Source organism: Falco peregrinus, chromosome 1 (genome assembly GCF_023634155.1).
Source record: "Falco peregrinus isolate bFalPer1 chromosome 1, bFalPer1.pri, whole genome shotgun sequence".
NCBI lineage: Eukaryota > Metazoa > Chordata > Aves > Falconiformes > Falconidae > Falco > Falco peregrinus.
In genome coordinates, this window is record NC_073721.1 from 79,633,366 (window position 1) to 79,654,273 (window position 20,908).

At 37.5% G+C, this 20,908-nt stretch overlaps 1 protein-coding gene across 14 annotated transcripts in view; it reads left to right on the forward strand.

Annotated features, from left to right (window-relative positions):
- SIPA1L1 (signal induced proliferation associated 1 like 1) overlaps nt 1-20,908 on the forward strand; it is a 221,412-nt gene that overhangs the window by 116,585 nt on the left and 83,919 nt on the right. The window lies entirely within an intron of this gene.

Consider the following 20,908-nt stretch of genomic DNA (forward strand, 5'->3'; position numbering starts at 1 on the left):
CATACAGTTAAAAATATTTGCTAGCTATGAGACTACATAAAAGGCACTAGAGAAAGCGTGACTTGAAAGTGATGGATATTTTTCCAAAGCGGTGATTATTAAATCAAGATGTTGGGCATCACATCTCAAGGCTGACAGAGGAAGAACTGTGAAATGCTTTAGTACCACTCATTTAACCTATGCATCACTGTTGGAGGTGAATGTGTGACAAAAGTGAGCCTGAGCTAAGCAGCAGCTTTTGGGCTGCAGTTCTCTTGCCTCTTAACCACTGACAAAAACCTCCTTTCTCCTCTTATGGAGTTGCCTGTATTTTCTTCAGGTCTCTTGTCTGATCTTGCCTTCTGACACCACCACCTATGATCTGGTGGTATTCTAGTTGTATAGGAAGATGTATTTGTTGCCAGTGGTCTCATCCATAATGTCTCCTTTTTCTTTTTTAAAATGTAAGTTTTTCATACAGCTGAATAACAAATGGAGTTTTGGCTAGTTTATCTTCCTAGGCATACAGAAGTTTCCTTGTTTACCATCTTTGAGGGGAAATCCAGACCTAGAGTTCTTCATATCCTGTCTTAATCCTAAACCACTTGACCAGGTACGGTAGTAATAATTTTGTATGGCAGCCACTCTCTTTTAACAGTAACTGTAATTAATGTCAAGTGTTTCTTCTGTGTGACATAGGTCAGCTATCTGGTATATTTGAAGTATGGAGTTTGTTTGGCTTGTGGCCATGAAACAAGCTGAAGGTCGTTTGTGGGGTTTGGGTGGGTTGTGGTGTGGTGGTTTTTGTGAATACAGTATCTGACTCCTCACATGGAACCTTTTTTGGTTTTCTTCCTCCTTTTCTGTATTTGGGAAAAGATTAGAATTTTCCCACTGTACATTTTGATCTTTTACGTAGGATTTCACATAAGGCAAAACTTAAAAGCTGTATAATTTTTTTTCATCTTAAGGTTAGACTTTTTCTTACAGAACTAAGTATGTACATTGTTTTTTAAAATACTCTTATATATTGGCTGCTTTTGTGGACCATTAGTTAAAGACTGTTCAGCTTGAATTCAGAAAGGGTAAGAACTATTTGCTTGAACAACTGATACTGTCTTAGTTACTTGCGTCCTACATACAAGCTACTGTTTGATTTTGACAAACATATTATATATCGTATTCAGAATACAATCAAAAAGTATTTTTTTCTCTTTTTCCCATCCTTTCCTCCCACCCTGACTTGGTAAGTCTTGGACTGCTTACGAAAGGCAGGGTTCACATACTAGTGAAAATGTTGTGACTTGCTGATACACAATTTTTTGTGTTCTGCTTGTCATCTTGTATTTCTTGACTACTTTAGCTTTTAGCAGATGCAGTACACAAATTGATGTTGGTACTGAATTATTTCCCACTATGTAAGTATGAACATTATAACTGCATGCTGGGATGCAGCCTGTAGAAAATACTGAAATGAACAAAATATTGCATGCTGCCATTTTAACCAGATGCCCAAATATCTAGATACAAGATGAAATACTTGAAAGTCTGGACATCAGCACACCACAAGGTTGATTAGTATTGCCTTCTGTCAAATACCATATCTCTCAGGCAGCTTTCCGTAGACGCTAATCTCCATTTTATTTTTAGCAAACCATTAGTCTCTCATGGGGGAGTGTGGGAGTAATTGTCAAAGCTGGTGAAGGACTGCTGTTAAACTGGATTGCTGTAGCAGGTGTTGGGTGGGATCTCCTTTGCTCTTATCAATTAGCAACCAGTGGCTTCACATTTTAAAGACATCTGAAAAGCAGCCCTGTCATGCAAAGATTTCCTAGCCTTCCTTTCAGCGTTGTTAGACTGGGTCTTTTGACGAGTATTCCTTTGGAAGTTTCTGTTCTTTGTCAACATATAAGAATTTGTACTATGTAAATCCTTTCCCTAGTCTTTCTGCTTGTTTTTTGAGGGGGTCTTTTGTAGGGGACTGCATTTAGCCTGCTAAGAAAGTGAGGCTTTTGTGACTAGCCCATCCATCAGTTCCTTTTTTACCCCTCCTCTCTCTCTCCCCAAAAGGGGCGGGGGGGGGGGGGGGGGGGGGGGGGGGAATAATCCACCAACATTTTGGGTGTTAACTGGCTGCTGATTTCCCTTGGTGACAGAGGTCTGAAACTCTCAGGATGGAATAAATTGTTGTGAAAACTGATGGTTTGGTAGAGGAGAGAAGTCCCAATGTTTGCTGAGAAACAGCTAGGTAAAGTCTAGACCATATCTATCCTGGGTGGCCACAAGTACTTCTGCCCCTCGCTTTGCTAAGCAGCGTGCATCTGCAGCTTGGTTATTGCTATAGTGTTTCATGGTATGGAAAGGTTATATGGATGTATGAACTAGGGAGGGGGGAGTGCTAGAACTGTAGAAGTAAATGGGGCCTGTTAGTCTCAACAACCATGGGTAATGTGAGTCGGGTCTGCAGGGAGGGAGATGGTGGGTTAGGGTTTTTTCCACCCTGCACATTCTCTTCATGTGAACACTTGCTCTGTCCATCTTTTTCAGTCCACATTGTTCTTCTGAAGCCAGTGGTGTTTCAATTATCTTGAACGTTGGAGCCTACAGCTTTGTTAGAACAAGCTGTGGTTGCGTAGAAACTACTCAGTTAGCTTTGATTTATCATTGTTGGAATTCAGTTTTAAAAAAATACATTAAAAAAACACATTTTAAGAAAGGCAAGGTAGGAGAGGAAAAGAGTGCAAAGCAGAATGCAGGCTCCTTACTTTGCGTATACTTATTCCTAATCCTGTGGCTTACCCAAACTGCTCTGCCTCCGAGAGTACTACAGTCTTGACCAGTTTCATTTGACAGAAGGCTTCTGTAACTTTATCAATTCCTTTATTCCTGTCTTCTCAAAGAAGCTTGTTACGTACATGTGAATATTCAGGAACTCATGGCAGTGCAAGACAAAACTCAAACGCAGTTCCCAGCTGGGGAACTCTTAATCAAGCACTAAGTTGAGAAATCTTCTGTGGAGTGATGATCCAGCTCTTTTTGGTGATAGGATCAGAGCTAATTAGGATTAATGTTCTCTAGGTCATAACTGCCTCAACTTCTATATAATGAAAAGCAACTGTTGAAGCACCATACACATTTGTTAAATAATTGTCCTGTGGAGCCAGCTACAGGACCTTGCAAATTCTGAAATTCTGTAAGTTTTCAGCTGGTAAGGAATCACAGAAACAGAATTTAGTTTGGAAAAATCTGGAAGTGTAGGTAATGTTAGTACTTGGGGTTTTTTTTCCCCTTATTTGGTTGTCAGAGCTATGGAGTATCAGATAAAAATGTGGTTGATAAAGCTGTTACTGTATTGTAAACGTGGTTATTAATCAGATGGCCAGCACTATTTCTGTGCATAGCTGAGATGTCACACATGAGTGTTCTGAGTAGGGTTTTAATGGTGCACAGGACTTGTACTGCAAGTACAAGGACAAGAGCAAACTCTTGGTTACTAAACCAGGGCAAACCATGTAATTCTGCAAAAGTCAGAGGAAAAGTTCTAGTTTCATGCTGTTCTCCAGTTTCAATGGGGTTTTTCACTCTTACTGTAACTTCTTCATCCACGTAGCCATAAATGTTTGAAATATCACTGCCTTTTAAGTAGTGTCTTGTCTTTTGCGCTGAAAAATTGGCTACACAGTGATGAAAACATAGTACAGGATTACTAAAAATTTAACCTAAAAAGGAAGGTGGCATGGTATGTAGGAGGATTAATGCCCCTATTGCTGTAATAAGATTTTTTTGTATCACTTTTATTTAGTTCTAATAACACATAAAGGTTGAAAATACACATTTCATTGGGATTTTTTTCTGAAACAGTTTACAAGTTGATTTTGAACCTTGTCAGGTTTTTCAAATAACGTGAATAACTGGGCAGAGATACTTACATTGACAATGTTTGTTTATTGCAATATATCAAAATACCCAGTTTCATAGTGTGAGACACAACGGATTCTTGAGGTTTCTTTAGATGGTTTAGTAAGAGCTTACTGGACAAACCAGCGTTTTCTTGTATGTTAGTGCATTCCAGTGCCTTATTTAGTAGAATAAAATTATTCTCATAATCTGGAAATAATAGAGGAGGTGGTTGCATTTGCAACTCACTGCTTCATCTTTCAAATGCATGGTTGTCATGTATCTATTTTGGTTTTTTACTTGATAAATGAATCAGAGTTATTCTTTTGTCTGTTGTGGCAAGCTTTGATACATTCCAGTGTGATCCTTAGGAATGAGCATGGGAAGAAAACCAGTTACTGTGCAGGTCATTAGAGCCACTGACTAAAGCTTCTGTCTCTACTTCACGGGAAACCACATAGTATTTTTGATTTATTAATGCTGCGTACACACTTGTATATACCAATTGCATTTCTAGGGCTTGATTGTTTTGCTTTTCCTACTTGAGGATTCAAACTAAATCCATAAAACATTTTATGGATATAGAAATCAACTTTGGCCCTTAATTTGGGATAAAAAGGAAATAACCCTGTGGTTTTGAGGTAATAAATGCATGTAATTACATTTAATTTACATACATGTTAGTTTCTTAGATGGAAGATGGACTTTTTTGTGTGTCTTATGTTAGTGGTTGACTGTGCCTTACTGTCTTGCTATTTATAAAGGAAAAAGATACAGAAGGGACCCCTATCTTCAAGAGAAATCCATACTGCTAAGAAGTCTATTTTAGCTAATGACTTCATAAGAGAAGCAATGCATAGCATGCTGCATAACACAGTAGCGTGTACTCTGGCCAAAAATGTAGCCTGTTGATGATGGGAGCTCCTTAGTGATAAACTTTTTTTTCCTCCGTTTGTTTAAAGAATTTAATACCTATCTATTACACTTCTGTGGCACAGGCTGGTGTTCTCCTTGGTTTGGTTGTGTACAGAGTGGTTATTTCAAGTAATTACTGGACTTAAGTCATCTTTGTTACACTAAAGAAAACCCCACAACCTTGAACATTTTTTTCTAACAGTAGAAGACCTGTCATCTTCACCCTGTCTGCATATTTATACAGGTTTAACAAATCTGAGGACAAATTATCTCAAGTTCTACCAATAAGGCTTTTTTGTGCAGAAGAGTAAAGTGAGTATGGGCTGAAAGCAAATCAGTCCACTTTTGTAAAGCCAAGCGCTTATAAGCCTGGAGTTTGATTTGGACTTCTTAATCTCTTAGTGCCTAGATGCTTGTCATGGCAATCTGCTCTCCAAAAAAGACATTCCTAGTTGTTGGCAGTGTGTGATAAATGAAGTTGCTTAACAGGGTCACAGAGTCATACTGCAGTTATGAGTATAACCAAAAGAAAAGAAAGGAATCTTTGTATCTTTTCCCTCTCTTACCCATATCAAGTTTTTTTTTAAAGGCACTTGTAGGTACTCTGCATTTTTGTAGTGTCCCTCAGTTGTGTATTCATAACCCTTTTACCTGACAACGTGGGAGTGTTTGAGAAAGGCTTAAACAATTTCCCAAAGCTTCTAAGTGTAGAGGAGCCTTTTCAAGAGTTTCCACTGTATGTGCACTGATTTTTAACTGCAAAATATTGTAGTACCGACTGTTTACTTATGTTCTGGTTTGAGTAGTGTTATGGATAATAATAAATTATTTACATTACCAGATCATGCATAAATACACTTTTTTTACTAAAGTGCTGTTTTCTCTCCCACTCTTGTTGCCAACATGTTTCACTTTGCGTAAATATTTCAATATACCTGGTAATTCTTCATATGCACCGAAGGCTCCTCTGCTCATTTTCTCCTCTGCTGATTAACTATTGATCATTAGCTGCAGGAACTATGTACTAATACAGCTTCTCTGCTGGAAGTTAGGCTACTGATCTAAAACAATATTTGTTAGGATTAGTACCCTAGAAATACAGTACTTCTGCCACTTCTTTTCATTATCAGTCAGCATCTGTTCAGACCTCACTAGATTGTTATACCACTGTAGATTACTAGCAATTCAAAAAATGATATAATAATTCAATATCCACTGGTTCTGTTTTTCACAAATGCAGGTGTAATTTTTTTTCGCCCTGTGTATATAGTCATTTCTATATAGAAATTATGATAAAGCTGGATTTTTATGGTATTTTAAGTATGTACCTTTTAGCTGCTGTGCTGATTTTTAATTATTTCAGTTAAGAAATATTTTTTCTTATTAATATTCTAAAATAGTTTTCTGTTTAGAAACTTAAGTTTTCACAGTAGATTTGAAAATTAGAAGATAATCTTTCTGGATATACTCACACTCTTTCACAATTAATTCTCATAACAGTTTGTTTCTCAAACTTTTAACTTAATTTCTACACTGTTGGTTGCCTTCTGTCTTTTCTGAAGTTCAATTTTAGGTCTCTGGTCTTTGTCCTTGATGCTTTTGTTTTCTTCTGTGGAGTTATCTTAAGGGAGCTCTGACCACTAACTGGAGGACATAGGTGATGTAGGGATGGATGCCTTATTGTGGATGTGAGTTGGGTTATACAGATACCACTACCGTTGCGGGTTAATGTACTGCAGCGGAAAGTGTATCAAAATGAAAATAGTGTCCAAACAATAGAATCAAGTGAAACTTCTGAATTACTGTACTTCAAAATAAACATTCTTTTTTAAAGTTAACTTGATCCCATCTACAAATTCTTTAGTCAGATAGGATTGCCTTAATTTACCTTGGGTATGTTATTTAGATGAAAATGCAGTGCTAAGTAAGAGCTGAAGAATTAAAGTATTCTTCCATTCTTAAAATTTTTTTTTGGAATCCGTACTAAGAATGTGAATAGTTTTCATGGAGATGTCAGATGTAACCAAGCTCAATAAAACTTTATTCTCACAGGAGCAATAATCATCATATTCAGTCCATAAAATGTAATAAACTGGAGAGTTTTAGCATCATGTAACTGAGATTATTACATATATTCAAGGGGATGTTCTTCTGTGATTCCCAGATGCTGTAATCTCTCAGTGATCACTTGCAGGAGCGATACAAGGAGATCCATTGACTTTATTTTCACACATATTGGCATACACTAATGCAACATCCCAGTTTCTTTCTATGTAACTTTCATCCAGTTTACGTTCTGCTTTCTTCTCTCACTGTACTTTCTTCCTTTGTACTCATTCCACATATACTCAAGACTGAAGTATTTTCTCATGCCATACATGGAACTGATGACTTTTCTCCTTGGAATTAAGTAAAATAGAGTTAGTGGCAGTTGATGAAATGTCTTTGAGAGTGGGAAGTTTTGATACCAATTCTGAAACAAGTGGTTTGGAAAATGGCAATATCAGTCTGTTCCCAGTGCACTGTTTGCACAGTTCATTTATAGAATGTCAACATCACAAACTGATTTAAAAAAATAAAATCAGTTGTACAGTACTGTGGCATAGTGGCAGTGCACAGTTCTAACATTTAGCATATGCAGATTTTTCAGTTTAAGATAGGTGGTGTTGATGATGTAGCTTGATAAATAATGTCCTTTTCACTTTGAAATCAAAGCTTTCCTTTCTTGTTTTAGAAAGAAAGCTTTGTAGTAGCTTCACTATTAGCTGTGATGAATGAGTGAATGGGATAAAGAACATTAAGGGGGGGGGGGGGGCGAAAGCAGCTATTATGTTTCTGTCTTCCCCAGGCACATCCTTTTTGTTCTGTTTTTTTTGTATTATCCTCTTAAGTCTGTTAAAATTATCCTATACCTTTCCACTCTTCTGTTCTTGATTTGTATCTACCTATTATCTCACGTGGTTTTGTCGGAAAGTTTTCTGTTTGGGAGTTGTGTGTGGAGGGTGCCACTCACAGTAGCTAATGTTAGCCTGGTGAGTGCGATTTTTGTGGACTTCATCTATGATCAGCGAGGAGAGAGCCAGAAAGTTTCCTTTAGAGGGCCATTGAGGGAAGGCTTGGCTTAAATACTTATCGCTTAGGTTCAACAGGGTAAAGACAGACAAGGCTTTCAGGGAAAGAGCTTTTTGTTTGAACAGCTGCTGTAATAGGAAAAGTCCTCAAACTAGCTTTTAAAATGCCCTGCTAGATATAGTCTTCTTTCTCACTGTGATTGCACACATTTGCAAATTGCCAAAAGATGAAAATGCTTATTTTGTTGTGATTTGATAGACGGTCTTGTGAATATGTGATGTCTGGGCAGTAGGTCCTAAATGAGTACTTTGAAGTCAACTTAGCTCTGCAAGTAGTTTAGTTCCCAGAAGCTGCATTAGTCTACACCTACCCAAACCTGCTGTTGGCATCCTTTCCTAATATGCTTCTTATCTTAGTGGTGGTGGTGGGGTTTCCCCCCTTTCTCAGTTTATTGGCTGCTGTGACCTAATGATCCTTTTCCTTAAGCCATTTCAGTAGAGTAGCATGCTCATTTTGAGAGATAAATTTGCAAGACAGAATTGACAGCTAAGTTTTTAATTCAAACTTACAGCCACTGCAAGCTTTGAAGGCTTACTGCTGCTTATAATCTGAAAATGAATATGTGCTATTTACATTATCTTTTAAGCTAGTTTCTCATAGTAATAAAACTTGCTAGTTTAGTAAATCTTAGGCAAGAAATAATAACTGTTCTGAATCAGACAACTGCTACATTTCTTTGTATGGAAGAGAAAGGTGGGAGCAAGCAAATAGTTAAACAACTCATGGTATGTTTTCCTAGTTTCTAGAAGTCTGTAGAACTCAGCTGCAGTTGAAATATTTGCACTGTAAGCCCTTGATGAGATTTTTCTTCTATGAATTTCTGACCACTTTTTTATCTACAAGTTTTGGCCTCTTTAAGTCATGGTTGTGCGATTTATAGTTGAGTTGTGCACACTTGTTGGTTGCTTACTAGAAATTTTCTGTTTCTAGGGTACTAGAACTGTTTGTAGTATTTCAATAGACATACTATGACTTCGTAGCATGTAACTTCTTTCCCTTCTAATGTTCTTGCTTTTTGGTGCTCAGGAGCATTGAACTAAGGTTTTCAGAGACTGTCTGCAATATCTGGAAGTGTTTTCTTAAGTCACAAGATGATGATTAGGACTTGCCATTCCCTATGTGTAATTAGGAAATGTCTTTCTCTTTGTATTTATCAACATTGCAGAAGCAATGAAGTGATATATGCAAATCAGTCATTATCAAGAGATACTTCTGCAACTCTTTGCATTCCAGCTGTTGTTGAATCTCTTCACTGTTGAATCATTTGTTACCAGTTCAAATACCTAAGTCTGATGATGATGTACAGTTGTCTTACAATCTCTTCCAGATTATACCCAATACCAGTTGAACTGTGTTGAACTGCATGTTTCCCAGTTTTGCAAACCTCTTTCCTCTGTGGAAATGATCATGTGAAAGTCCTGTCCTTATTCGTTTAGTTATTCATGAGGACTTCCCTTTCATCATCTAATGGTCCTTGTCCCTTTCACAGTCTTTAGCAAGTTACCTTATTAGAGGATTTAGAAAATTGGTGACATATGAAACAAATGTGTTTCATATTGGATGATTCCTGAAAGAATTGTAATAGATCTGCAAGGCAGGACTTCTCTCCCCATTACATCATTCTGTTTACATCTACTAACATTGGCAAAATGAATTAGTGTATGTATTTTTATGTTCAGTGTAATGATCACATAGCAGACTTGCAACAATTCTTCATCGGTCAAGAACATCCTGGGCAATATGAACGTATTGTGAGAAATCTTACCCTATGTTATGTTACATTCTGAAGCAGTAATATTTTCAGTTGTTTTTTTGATAAATCTTACCTTTGCAGTGTAAAGGAGTATAAACTATATGTAAACAGTCAAATTTTCAGGACTATGAAATCTTTTTAAGCTACCTGTCATTCCTGTTAGCCTGTAAGAAAGAAGGACTTTCAACTGTTGGCCTGTAAACCAAATGCAGTAGCGTTAGTTGCGCTGAGCAGTTGTTGCATCTTTAATAAAGATTAAAATGAATTGGAAACATCTTCTCTGGCTGTGAAAATTCTCTGGTGGTACTTTTACAGCAACAGTTTACAAAGAACAATTATGTATGTAAAGAAGTCTAAATACTCAAAAATCTGGTTTGCTCCACAGCAGAATTTCTGCCTTCCAATAAGCGTAGCTTTTCTGTTGTATAGAGAAAAAAATGATTCCAGTTTACTCCCTATTCTGAGGTAATGAACTACTCAAGAGCGTCAAAAGTTTCGTGTGTTTGAGAGAGATTTGTTCATTTCTCACAGTTTATATGTTTGAAATTTGCAACTAGAATAATCTATCATCCTTAGTGGAACTTCTGGTAAGTCTGTATTAAAGTACAAATGAGCAGAAATTTAGTTAAAAGCTTTACTTTGAAGAGAAACAAATTTTTCATTATTAAAGTTAGTACTTTGAAGCACTTCTGTGATCTTAGGAATTCATGCTCACCAGGCAGTTTTAAAACTCTTTATTTTGAACCATCTCTCACTACTCAAAACCCAATTTTTTGGCTCACTGAATTGCACAAGTCATGACTGGATGGTTAGGATGAAGAATAAAGTAGGAAAAAATAAACGTATCTGTAGAACTAGCCATACGATGTTTTCAGGTGTAACAGCTTTTTGCTGTGTGTTACCTACTCCAAATAGACTGCCGTAATCTCATTGCTGTGCTCATGGTAGGCTTGAGGATTAGAGGAGACTTAATGAGGATTACAACCCCAAAATCGAGCTGATGATGTCTGATATTTACATACCCCACAGACACACCCAAACATGTATGTACACGTAAGTCAGCTTAGTTACACTGGGATCTTTGTGTAAAATCCTAGAGACTAAAACTTACACAGATGTTGACAAGGAATTTCTTTCATTGAGAGGATAAATCATGTTTTGGGAGCTCTGGTTTCCCCATCTGCTTGAGTTCATAGTCTGTTGGAGATCTCCCTTCTCAACAGGCCTGTGGAAGTGCAGAAATTGCCCCTGATGGCAGCAAAGGGCTTTTGTTTGGTCTCATCTTGTGAGACACATCTCATCTTTCTGCTTAGATTCAAAGGCTGTGGCTTGACACCCTGTGACTTACTAGTGAAATACTGATAACACAACAGAGATCTTTAAAAGCTTATAGAATCTCAGTTTTAAAGTCTGCTGGTGGTGTTGCTGTCTCTGTGCACTTGCAAAGCACTGATTTAAGTGTGACACTACTATGTTTGCCTGTGGTCAAAATCTCTGTTTTGGGGGTAGGTTTTGCCAAAGGGTGCTTGTCAAAACAGACTTGACACTGCTGCTGTCGTAACCAAAGGGAAACTTTGCTTTATGTCGAAGACTTAGCAGTGCTAACCTCATACTTGTTACTGAATCAGCTACTGGAAATGTCATAAAGGACAAGCGTTTTTCTTTAAGGTTGTCCCTGGATAAAACTCTGTTCCAGTATAGAGAGATGAGATGCTTTCAACAGTGGTATCACCGAGCAGAATTTCCTTAATGGAAGGAGGTATAAAATCATTTAGTCTTTACAGGATAAAATCAAGACCTAATTTATCTTGAAATGTAACAAACACATTGTGGAATACAGGTACAATCCGTTTCCAATTTGAAATCCTATCAAGAAACTATTTGTGATGGTTCACAATGGTTGACATTCTCAAGCAGTTTTCAGATATTGGTGTGCCTAACGGATAATACATGATATTGTTAAAATTGCCATTTCAAAGTAATAGGAAAGCATATAAAAAATCGAAAGAGTACATGCTTAAGAAAATGCAGCCGTGTGAATTGAAGGTGGTACATTTGGCTTCTAAGTGCTATTTGTGTTACTAAAAACTCCTGAGAAATCCTAGCAGGGCCTTCAGCCTGTGAACAGGAGATGTGGCTCCAGCTGGTGCAGTGGGAATCATTTCAACTCTGTGTTAGCAGGAAGATGCCTTAGCCTTCAGAGTCTGCTTCCTGTAGAAGCTCTGCAAGGACCTGGGGGTTGCAGTTGCAAGCAGAGCTGAGGAGGTTTCTGCATGTGTCATCATACTCATCATAGGGATGAGGCACAATCTTTATGCTGATGGATAGTTCAGGGCAATTCCTGTGGTTTAAACTTGGCTGTCAAGCCTTGTACGAAGTTGTGCATGGCTGGGGAAAGTTGCCCCCCACGTGCACACCTCAAGTGTGAAAACTGGTGCGAGAATGGTATTTCTCTATTTCAGAAAGGGTTAAGAAACTTTCTTGCTGAACTGTTATCAACATGATTTTATATAATGAACCATAATCAGAAAAAGTATGCAAGGCTGATTAAGGCTGTTGATGCTGTGAAACAGGAATACACCCACACATGTACTTTCTGTAGGTAATTTGCTTTTGAAGCTTTAGTATTGGAATCTAAATGATTTCAGATCTGTTTCCATTTTATAAAATGTTTTGCATGCATGTAAACCAGGAACAGATGTAGGTATTTCCTTTTACTGACCATGTCCGGAAAAAAGTCACATGAGGCAAAAAGGCTTTTGCATCATACTTCCTCAGTTTTTAACGCAAAAACTTGAAGTAGACATGCTACACTGTCTGGGATTCAGGCAGGAGGAGGTAGGTTTATTTTTCTTGTTTCTGCCAGGTATTGTAGCCCTGCTTACAGAAAAGACAATAAATCTTCTAAAGAATAAATTCACCGGTCTTGAGCTGGAAGGGCGATTGGTTAAAGATGCCTATAGTGTTGCGAAACCTGTGGTGTACCTGCATGGACAGGTGAGCAGGTCAGACACACACAAGTTTACTTAGGCTTTGAGATAACTAGCAACGTCCAACCATCCACCTACATTTGCCTCTTCTGTTTAAAGATGTCTGGATGAAGTGCCAGTACTGCTGGCATATGTGTGCTTGTAATAGACTGATTCTTATTTAAATTGCAAAGTGTGTTTTTTAGGTGTCAGTGCCACCTTGCTTGCTCTTTTCAGTTTGTATCCTGCATTGCCAGCTTGACTGTCTGGATTCGTGACCAGAATTGCTTATGCTGCTTCTCCCTGGTATTGCAGTTTGGTGCAGGTCACTTTACTCTATGGATTGTGCACACATTTTTCACGCTCACTTTTTAAGAGTTGATATGTATGGCCAGCTAGGTGTTATTTTCCCTTTGTAGTTACTGGAGATAACTGTGCCTTCAGTGGGTGACTTGTATAGCTATCTTTAAAGTTTAAGTACTGCTTATTTGGATGTTATCAATTTCTTTTATTATATAGTGTATGTTAGAATGATAAAACATAACATACCTATGCCACCAGAACGAAGGGTGTTATCTACCTGTTGGTCGCTGCTGAAATACCTACACGAGATATTTTCTAAAGAATGAAAAACCCTTTCTCTGTTTTCCACATTTAGAGTTCTTCCTCTGTTTAAGTCTTCTGAAATCCAACCTGAACACCCACTCATAGCACAGTGCTCACAAGAAATGAATCAACCAAAATATTTATATCTAGCTTTATTATTTTCTAAATGATAATTGTTGCAATTTGCAGTATGTAGATTTCTGCTGAGTTACTAGATGTTTTGCCAGGCAATTTTTTTCTCTTTCCACATTGTTTTTTTACCCTTATTAGGACTTGAGACATTTTAGATGTAGAATAGTAATTTATGTACAACCAGTCTGGCTTTTGTCTTGTGTTGTGTATGTTCCCATATGCAAAAGGAGAGTGCCATTGGAATATTTGTTCATTTAGCAAAGTACAGGCTTTGTGTAGTTGTACTCTGTTCCTTGATAGGTTTTAGACCTGTTTACTGCTTTATCTATCAGTCTGCATTTCATATTGAAAGCTTCAGACATCCCTTTCAGTTTTTAAGGTAATATCATTAAGGGATATAACACACTTACCTTTATCACCAGATGCCTAGTGCTCAGAAATTAATTTCAGTTGTTTACAGATCCCACCTGTATTTTTCTGACAGATTTTCATACCCCCCAAAATGGAGAATGCTCTCTTAAAACAGTATTTCTTTTGGCCTTAATTTTAAAGGACACTGGAAAATATCTACAGCAAAAAAATAACAAGTAAAGCTATATAGAGCTGTTGAGCTGTTTATTCCTTTGTAGCGATAAAGATGGTATTTGTGAAAAGAAATGTGTATTACATCTGGCTGTCAAAGGACAAAAAGCTCTTTACATGTTTTCTCAAAAATATCGAAGTGAATTATCCCCAGGGATTTCAGATGTCATGCCTGCTTATATTATATAATAGTTAGAAGCCTAAAAACTCCACACACACCCTGCCCCCCCCCCCCCCCCCCAGTGGATTTATGGTGCCTCATAAGTTTAGGTGTATGCAGCATGTGTGTCAGACGGTAACCTAAGATGGTTTTCCTTTTTGGTGTGTGGGATGGTCTCCATGCTTAGTTCTCAATGAAACCAAACATAGTAAATGTATTCCCCGAGCAAAGTTCGCAATCTTTTTAGTTTAAGAATATCTGTGATATTGGAGGACTGAGAGGGCAACATTTCCATAAGCACTGCTGAAATAATATGTGTGACTTACTGAATTGGTTGCCATGCCTTCTACAGGAACAATTTAATTTTCTGAAGAAAAACGTTATTTCATGTGGTTACAATATTTATTTGCATTTGTGTACCAAGTAGGCATCAGAAAACATGAAATGTGGTTCCAGACAGAAGATTGTGCCCAATGTTCAGTTTCCCCCTTTGGGGTGGAGTATATTGGAGAAATTCAGCACACAGTAATCCATCAACATAGTTAAATACTGCTCCAGATGTTTGCTAGTGGTAGTGATTCAGAATCCCTTTGCAAATTAATACATAACTAATTTGAAGCCTGTTCAGTGGCTTATAAATGGGATTGCATGTTTGTGAGTTAAGTGATTGCAGGCAAAGCATGAAGCTGATGGTCTAAGAGAAAAATGAAAAAAATGGAAAACATGAGAAAGTGAAGAGTTGATGGAAATTATTCTTGCTTGCATATAAAATCTGTTGCTTACTAATTTTTAGTTTTATCTTCTAGGAACAGTAACTGAATAAGAACAGAAAAAAACCACCTTTTCTTTAAACCTACTTTTATTATTAGGAGGTTTTTATTTCTTTTCAGGTTTTTATTTTACACTTTTAAATCAAGTTCTTTACACTGATATACTAGTATTCTTTTCAGGGCTTAAAAGTATAGTAATACCAACCTTGTCACTTTAAAAATAGTAAATTGGCATATCGTTGAAAAGAACATTATTGAATTTTCAAGTTTTTTCCCAAAAGGATTTATAGTGGAAGGCTGTGAAGGGTTCAGCTGAACGCATTTCAATTTCAGTGTTCTGGTTGCCCACAATCATTAATTGAAAAAAAAAAAAGGCAGCAAAATGTTGTCCAAGTTTTTGCTTACAACCCTCTATCTTCCTTTAAGGTTTTTAATAGACTTCCTTTCTTGGTGTTGTACACTTGACTGTATGTGGCAGTCACTTGAAACAGAAACAGAAATCACTGTACTTCTTGCAAGGATTACTTGAGGATTACATGCTTCCTTATCTGTTTGAACATGTGAACTGTTAAAAGGATCTCTCTCTTACTTTCTGTAGCCCCTGAATGACTTTATAGTCTGGGCTGACTTTCAATATCATTATTCTTATGCTGTCTTTACTTGACCAAAATTTGAAAAATCTGAATACCTAATACTTTTTTGCTGTGGCACCCATCCCAGGTTATTAGGTTCTGCAGTTCAAAATTCCCTGTAGAAATATATGATGAAAATGTGGTGGGTTTAGGTTTAAATTTGTTTGCTTTTCTTCATATTACAGTAGTGAATGCAGATTCATTAAGCATGTAAACCATTTGTAGTTGTGGGAACTATTCTTTAAATTGCATGAGAATCAATTACAGTGTTTCCTTATGTTATATTTATGTACTTCTGTCTAGAGTTTTCTCAAGTTTGCTTTGGAGAGATAGTGTTAGCATCTTGTGTGTAGAGATATATACACAAAAATATACATGGCCTACATAAAACAGCAAAACACCTTTTTTTAGCCGAAAATACTTCTTTGTGTGCTGTCATAAATGAATACCATTTAGATAGATCAATGGGCATTTTTTTAACAGGTTATATGTGGAGAGAAGGATGGGACTTTTTTTTTAGCTGTCCATTTTCAAAATACTGTATTTCAGTAGTAGCTTGAACTTGTGTTTTGCTTTACATAGTGTTTGATTTTGTGTAACTTCAAGTTCCTTTCTGTTGGTTTTTCTAATATACAGGAACTGTAATAGACTCAAGTAATGATCTGCTTCATATTTTCAGGTCAGTAGATAAGGAAGCAAATGCATTGAACACCTTTTTGTTATTTGGAAGCCTGAGAAAAATGATCTTTTGCTTGATGAGATGCTCAGCTGTCTTTTGAGTGGTGTCTGCTGAGGGAACAAACTGAGGTCTGAAATGTGAATCCAGTGGCATTTGTTTACTCTGCTGGGGGCTGTGGCCAAACAGGCTGCATGGCAGAAGGGTCCCTGGGTTGAGAGGGAAGGATTGTGGAGGGCAGTAATAGTAGCTGACAGTGTCAGTAGCTGGACTTAGAGTGAAAACATAGTATGTGACTGGCTGCTGGGGAGGCCTGGGGCACAGGTGGAGTGATGGCGAAGCAGGAATTGGGAACACGTCACATTGGGGTCTAGTAAAAATCTGCCTGCTCCCAATTGTCCATTTCAGCACTGCAGCAGTACCTTTAAAGCAGGAGCAATAGTTGCAGGAGCATGGCCAGGAGTGTGTGTGAATATGAAATGCTCTCTAGACAATTGATACGGGGGTTGTTGGATATAAAGCCCATTAACTTTCGGTAAAACTTAACTTTGACTTCTGAAAATCTCCTTTTGTTTCTCTCTTAAACATGTGACCATGTGGTCAATCAGAAACTGTACTTTTTGGAGGTTTGAGAGCTGGTTGACTTTCATGAAGACAGCAGAACTTCTCCTTCCAATTCTTTTTCCAAATTTTTTTTAGGGAGAAGCAACTGCAGTGATAGAGCAAAGGATCAAAGTAGTGTTGGGAAAAACAACTTGAACACTAGCAAAATTATAGATTTATATATATATTTAATAATCCTATTATCAAATTAGTAACACAGTCTAACACCTGTAAAAAAAAATATTAATTAGCTTTGAGTTGCATTCCAGACTACTTAAAAGCACCTGGCTTTCCGCCTCCTCCAAACTGAGGTGTCTCACCCAACTCTGGTGTTTGTGGGATGTTGTGAGACACGTGGTGATGACTGCCGAGACACGTGGTGATGACTGCCAGCACTAGTGGCCACACGTGGCCAGCAGGAATGTAGCCAGTGGTGCAGCACAGAGACCACAGGCTGAGCTCTGTCTTTGTACAGGTACCGAAGTTATGCCTGAAACAAACTTGCAGCCAGGCTGGAGGAAGAGGGTGGTGTATGAGCCTTTGTGCTACGGAGGTATGGGCAAGGGTGTAAACCTCAGGAAAGTGCATCCTTGGTACTTACTGTAATTTACAGAAATTACACTGAAATGTACCCATACCAGGTATGGTATGTTCATAGGTCTGTTCATAGGTCAGAGTCTCATAGTATCAGAAGTTACACATTGATTAACTTGGATGCTTTGCAGATAAGTCACTTTTACAAGGGTCCACACGCCAGGGAGCAGTCTGTTTTGGAATCTTTACCCAGGGAGGGAATATATCAACAACTAGAAACTGAAAAAGAAACACAGAAGAGAAACTTCTCTTTAAATAAAGAAGGGGCAGGGACAGGGGGCTGGGTGGAACTCCCTTTTGTAGTTGCTAAAAATTCACTTTCTTGAGAGATGGTATCCAGGAGCTAAAATACTTTGCTCTCGTGTTTTTGGCACTGGTTTGGAGTTGCTTCCTAGAGAGCAAGCACTGCTATCAAAAATAAACTATCGCTGTTAACAATCTCATTCTGTGAATAGAATACAGTATAGCATACAGTAAGGCTTGTCTGTGTCTCTTTTTTCTCGGGTCCTGTAAGTTAGCTTCCAGGAAAGGGATTCTGCATTTAATTATCTAAATAAATTATACTCATACCAAAATGGAACATGAGTGGTGAAGTAGGAATAGCAGTGCCTTTTCTCTCTCTTGGTCTCAGTTAAAAGAAGCTTTAAAGGGTTTGCTTCTGCAACAGTTACTGGTACACTGGGGTGTTGTGATTTCTCTATCTTGATTAATGGTTACAAAATTGATGTGGAAACAGAGGACACAATTCTGGTTTAAGATACTGTGGTGTTTACATGGAGAATAATGAGTAGGAGAACATAATGGAGCAAAAAGTGCTGAAATACACAGATAGGAGATTACTGTCCCCTAAGTTCCTATATCTATCTCAATTTGGTAGCTTTTATTATGCTTCTTTTACCATCATGTTATGGCATGAACGTTTTACCACTCAATGCAAGCATGATTGAGTGTGACTTCATGGTCTTTTGCCCAGGGAGACCAGCTGTTTTGGTGTGCTCTGAGCTGACTGACCGTTTACATCTGGCTAGCAGGGCTCAAAACCTGAGGGATCAAGTTCTGCCAAGTGCCACAGCACATGAGCTCAAACCTAGCACTCATCTCTGGTGACCACATATCCTCCAGTTGTTTCAGCATGTGGCAAAGCAAGCGTGTGTTTGCCTGTTTAAAGGCATGCTGCAAGAGCAGAGAAACTGGTGGTAGCAGTTCACGTTAATTACTATTACTCCGTAAAGTCAATCTAGTCTTGCTAAGTTTGTGTTTTAGCGTGAGCTACTTCAGCAGAGAGTGATGTTAAGAATAAAGCACTACTTAAATCTCAGCAGATCAGTGCAGATGATCGATGTGCAATATGGCAACAGATGGCACTGGGTTTCCTTAGAGCAAAGGTTTTTTTGTGAGAGTTAAGGAGCAAGGAAACATTCAGAGAAAAGGGCATAAACGCAGGCTTGCTGACATGTAGATCAGTGGCAAATTATGTAGCTAACATGAATGGGGCAGGTGGGGGGGAAGAAGAAAGCTAGTTAGGGGAATCTATCTTTCATCTTATGCCGATAGTTGTCACAAATTCAGTTAACACAAAACAGCAATTCCTCTGTGTAACAAAAATAAAACAAATAAACTAGTGAAATACCAAATACTATTCTTCAAATAGCCTTTCAGTTGATAAAAAAATCTTCTGAAAGATGCACTTTTTAACTTTCCTTCAATTACAATGATGAAATTTACCATGGAAAGAAAAGGATGGAGTTAATAATAGGTAACCACATAAAGCCAAGTATTTCTAAAGATTAAATGGAACTTTTCTCCTCAGAGAAATTAATTTTATGAAATTGGACATTATTTTATACGTACACTAATTTAATCAGCTGATAAGGTAGTATTTCTCCCCCCCTCTGGAATTTGATCTGTATAATAATGCAGGTAAGAATTTGACACAAATAGATAAGCTTTCGTAAATAAAATATTTTTTTCATTGTTCTAATTTATTTTTCTGATTTCAGAGGAGATGCTTTATGGCAATGCCAGTTCTTTTCCCAATAGAAGTTAACAAGGGTTACTACCAGTAATGTGTGTGTTGCACTGCATTTCTTACATTGGCTAAAGTTTAGTAAACTAAAAATTTAGTGTGAAATAGAGATTTAATTTGTTTTTAAACACTAGTTGCTGTAAAATGTTATTCTGAGCTCCTTATCGTACAGTTTTCAGTATTTTAAAGTATCTCTGGTCATATGTTGCATTTACCATCCTCTATTATATTTTGTAGTTTGTGGTGGAGTGTGGGAGTGGTGTGGAAACTTGGCAAGTGAGACATTTCTAGAATTTGAAAACTGATTCCCTCATTCACAAATTTTTAATTATAAAATGCCTTTTTATAATAAAAACCCTTTTTAGTGAGGGCTGATGGTGTGAAGTATGAAGTCTTTCCTCTGGAACGTTATGAATCATAACTAATTTGGTGCCCCCAAATCTATCTCTGTCAACGTAAGAATATTAAGATCATTAGCATTTGTGATCCTAGAATTTGAGGTTTCAGCATGTTTCCAGCAGATAACATAGTAATTATTAAATCTCTTCAAGTAAGACTCAGTTGAGGGTAAAGTCACTACTTCGTAAGGAAAAAGAGCACAATCCCACATAAATTAAATCTAGGAATAACTGTATTAGAAGGTCTCTAAATTGATGCATCAGGCTTGATTTCCTTTTATCCATTCATCTGAACTAGTAGGTGTTGAATTACCTTATTTAGCTGCCTGAATCCAAGATAGAAAATAACTAGCATGCTGTAGTTGAGGGGTTTTTACTATCCTCAGCTGATTTGAGTGAGACATTTCTTCTTCTTAATCCATTGCTGTTGTTTGCTGCTTTATTATCCAGAGGCCTCTGATGAAATCTTGATAGTAGGTCTTCATGTTCCTGGTGGCTACTAACTTCAGTCGCAAGGAATAATATATCAAGATCTCTTGACCTACCTGGCTTTTAAGAATGACATAGGGCTGCAAAACTATCTTGAGATTCATCTGCAAGGACATTTCAAGTTTGATGGGAATGGTCCTTTGTCCTACATCTGGAACCCCAGTTTGGGAGGAGTGTGCAAAGTGATGAAAGAGGTATAAATAGAAGGGGAAAACATAAAACCATGTTGGTTTGTAGCTCATTTTGAGTTGAGAATAGACACAAAGTCCTCTGCTGCTGGTAAAAAGCTATGACTAAAATTTGTCCTAAGCATTTGAGACCCATTTTGAACAGATCCTCAGATTGCTTTACTAGTTGCTGTGTGTAGTCTGGTAAGCAGATCATTTCCAAGCTTGTTCTCTTAACTGGTTTTTAATTTATGTAATCAGTATTAAATATCAATGTACTACTTTTTGTAGTTTCTGTGTATGGTTTTTATTTAGAGCTTTTAATATGTAGCTACTCATCTGAGTATTTTGTTGGCCACCTCAATATGCTTCTCCAATTCATCTGAACTTATGTTTTCTTGGTTGTGCTAGTTTGTCCTCACCGTATT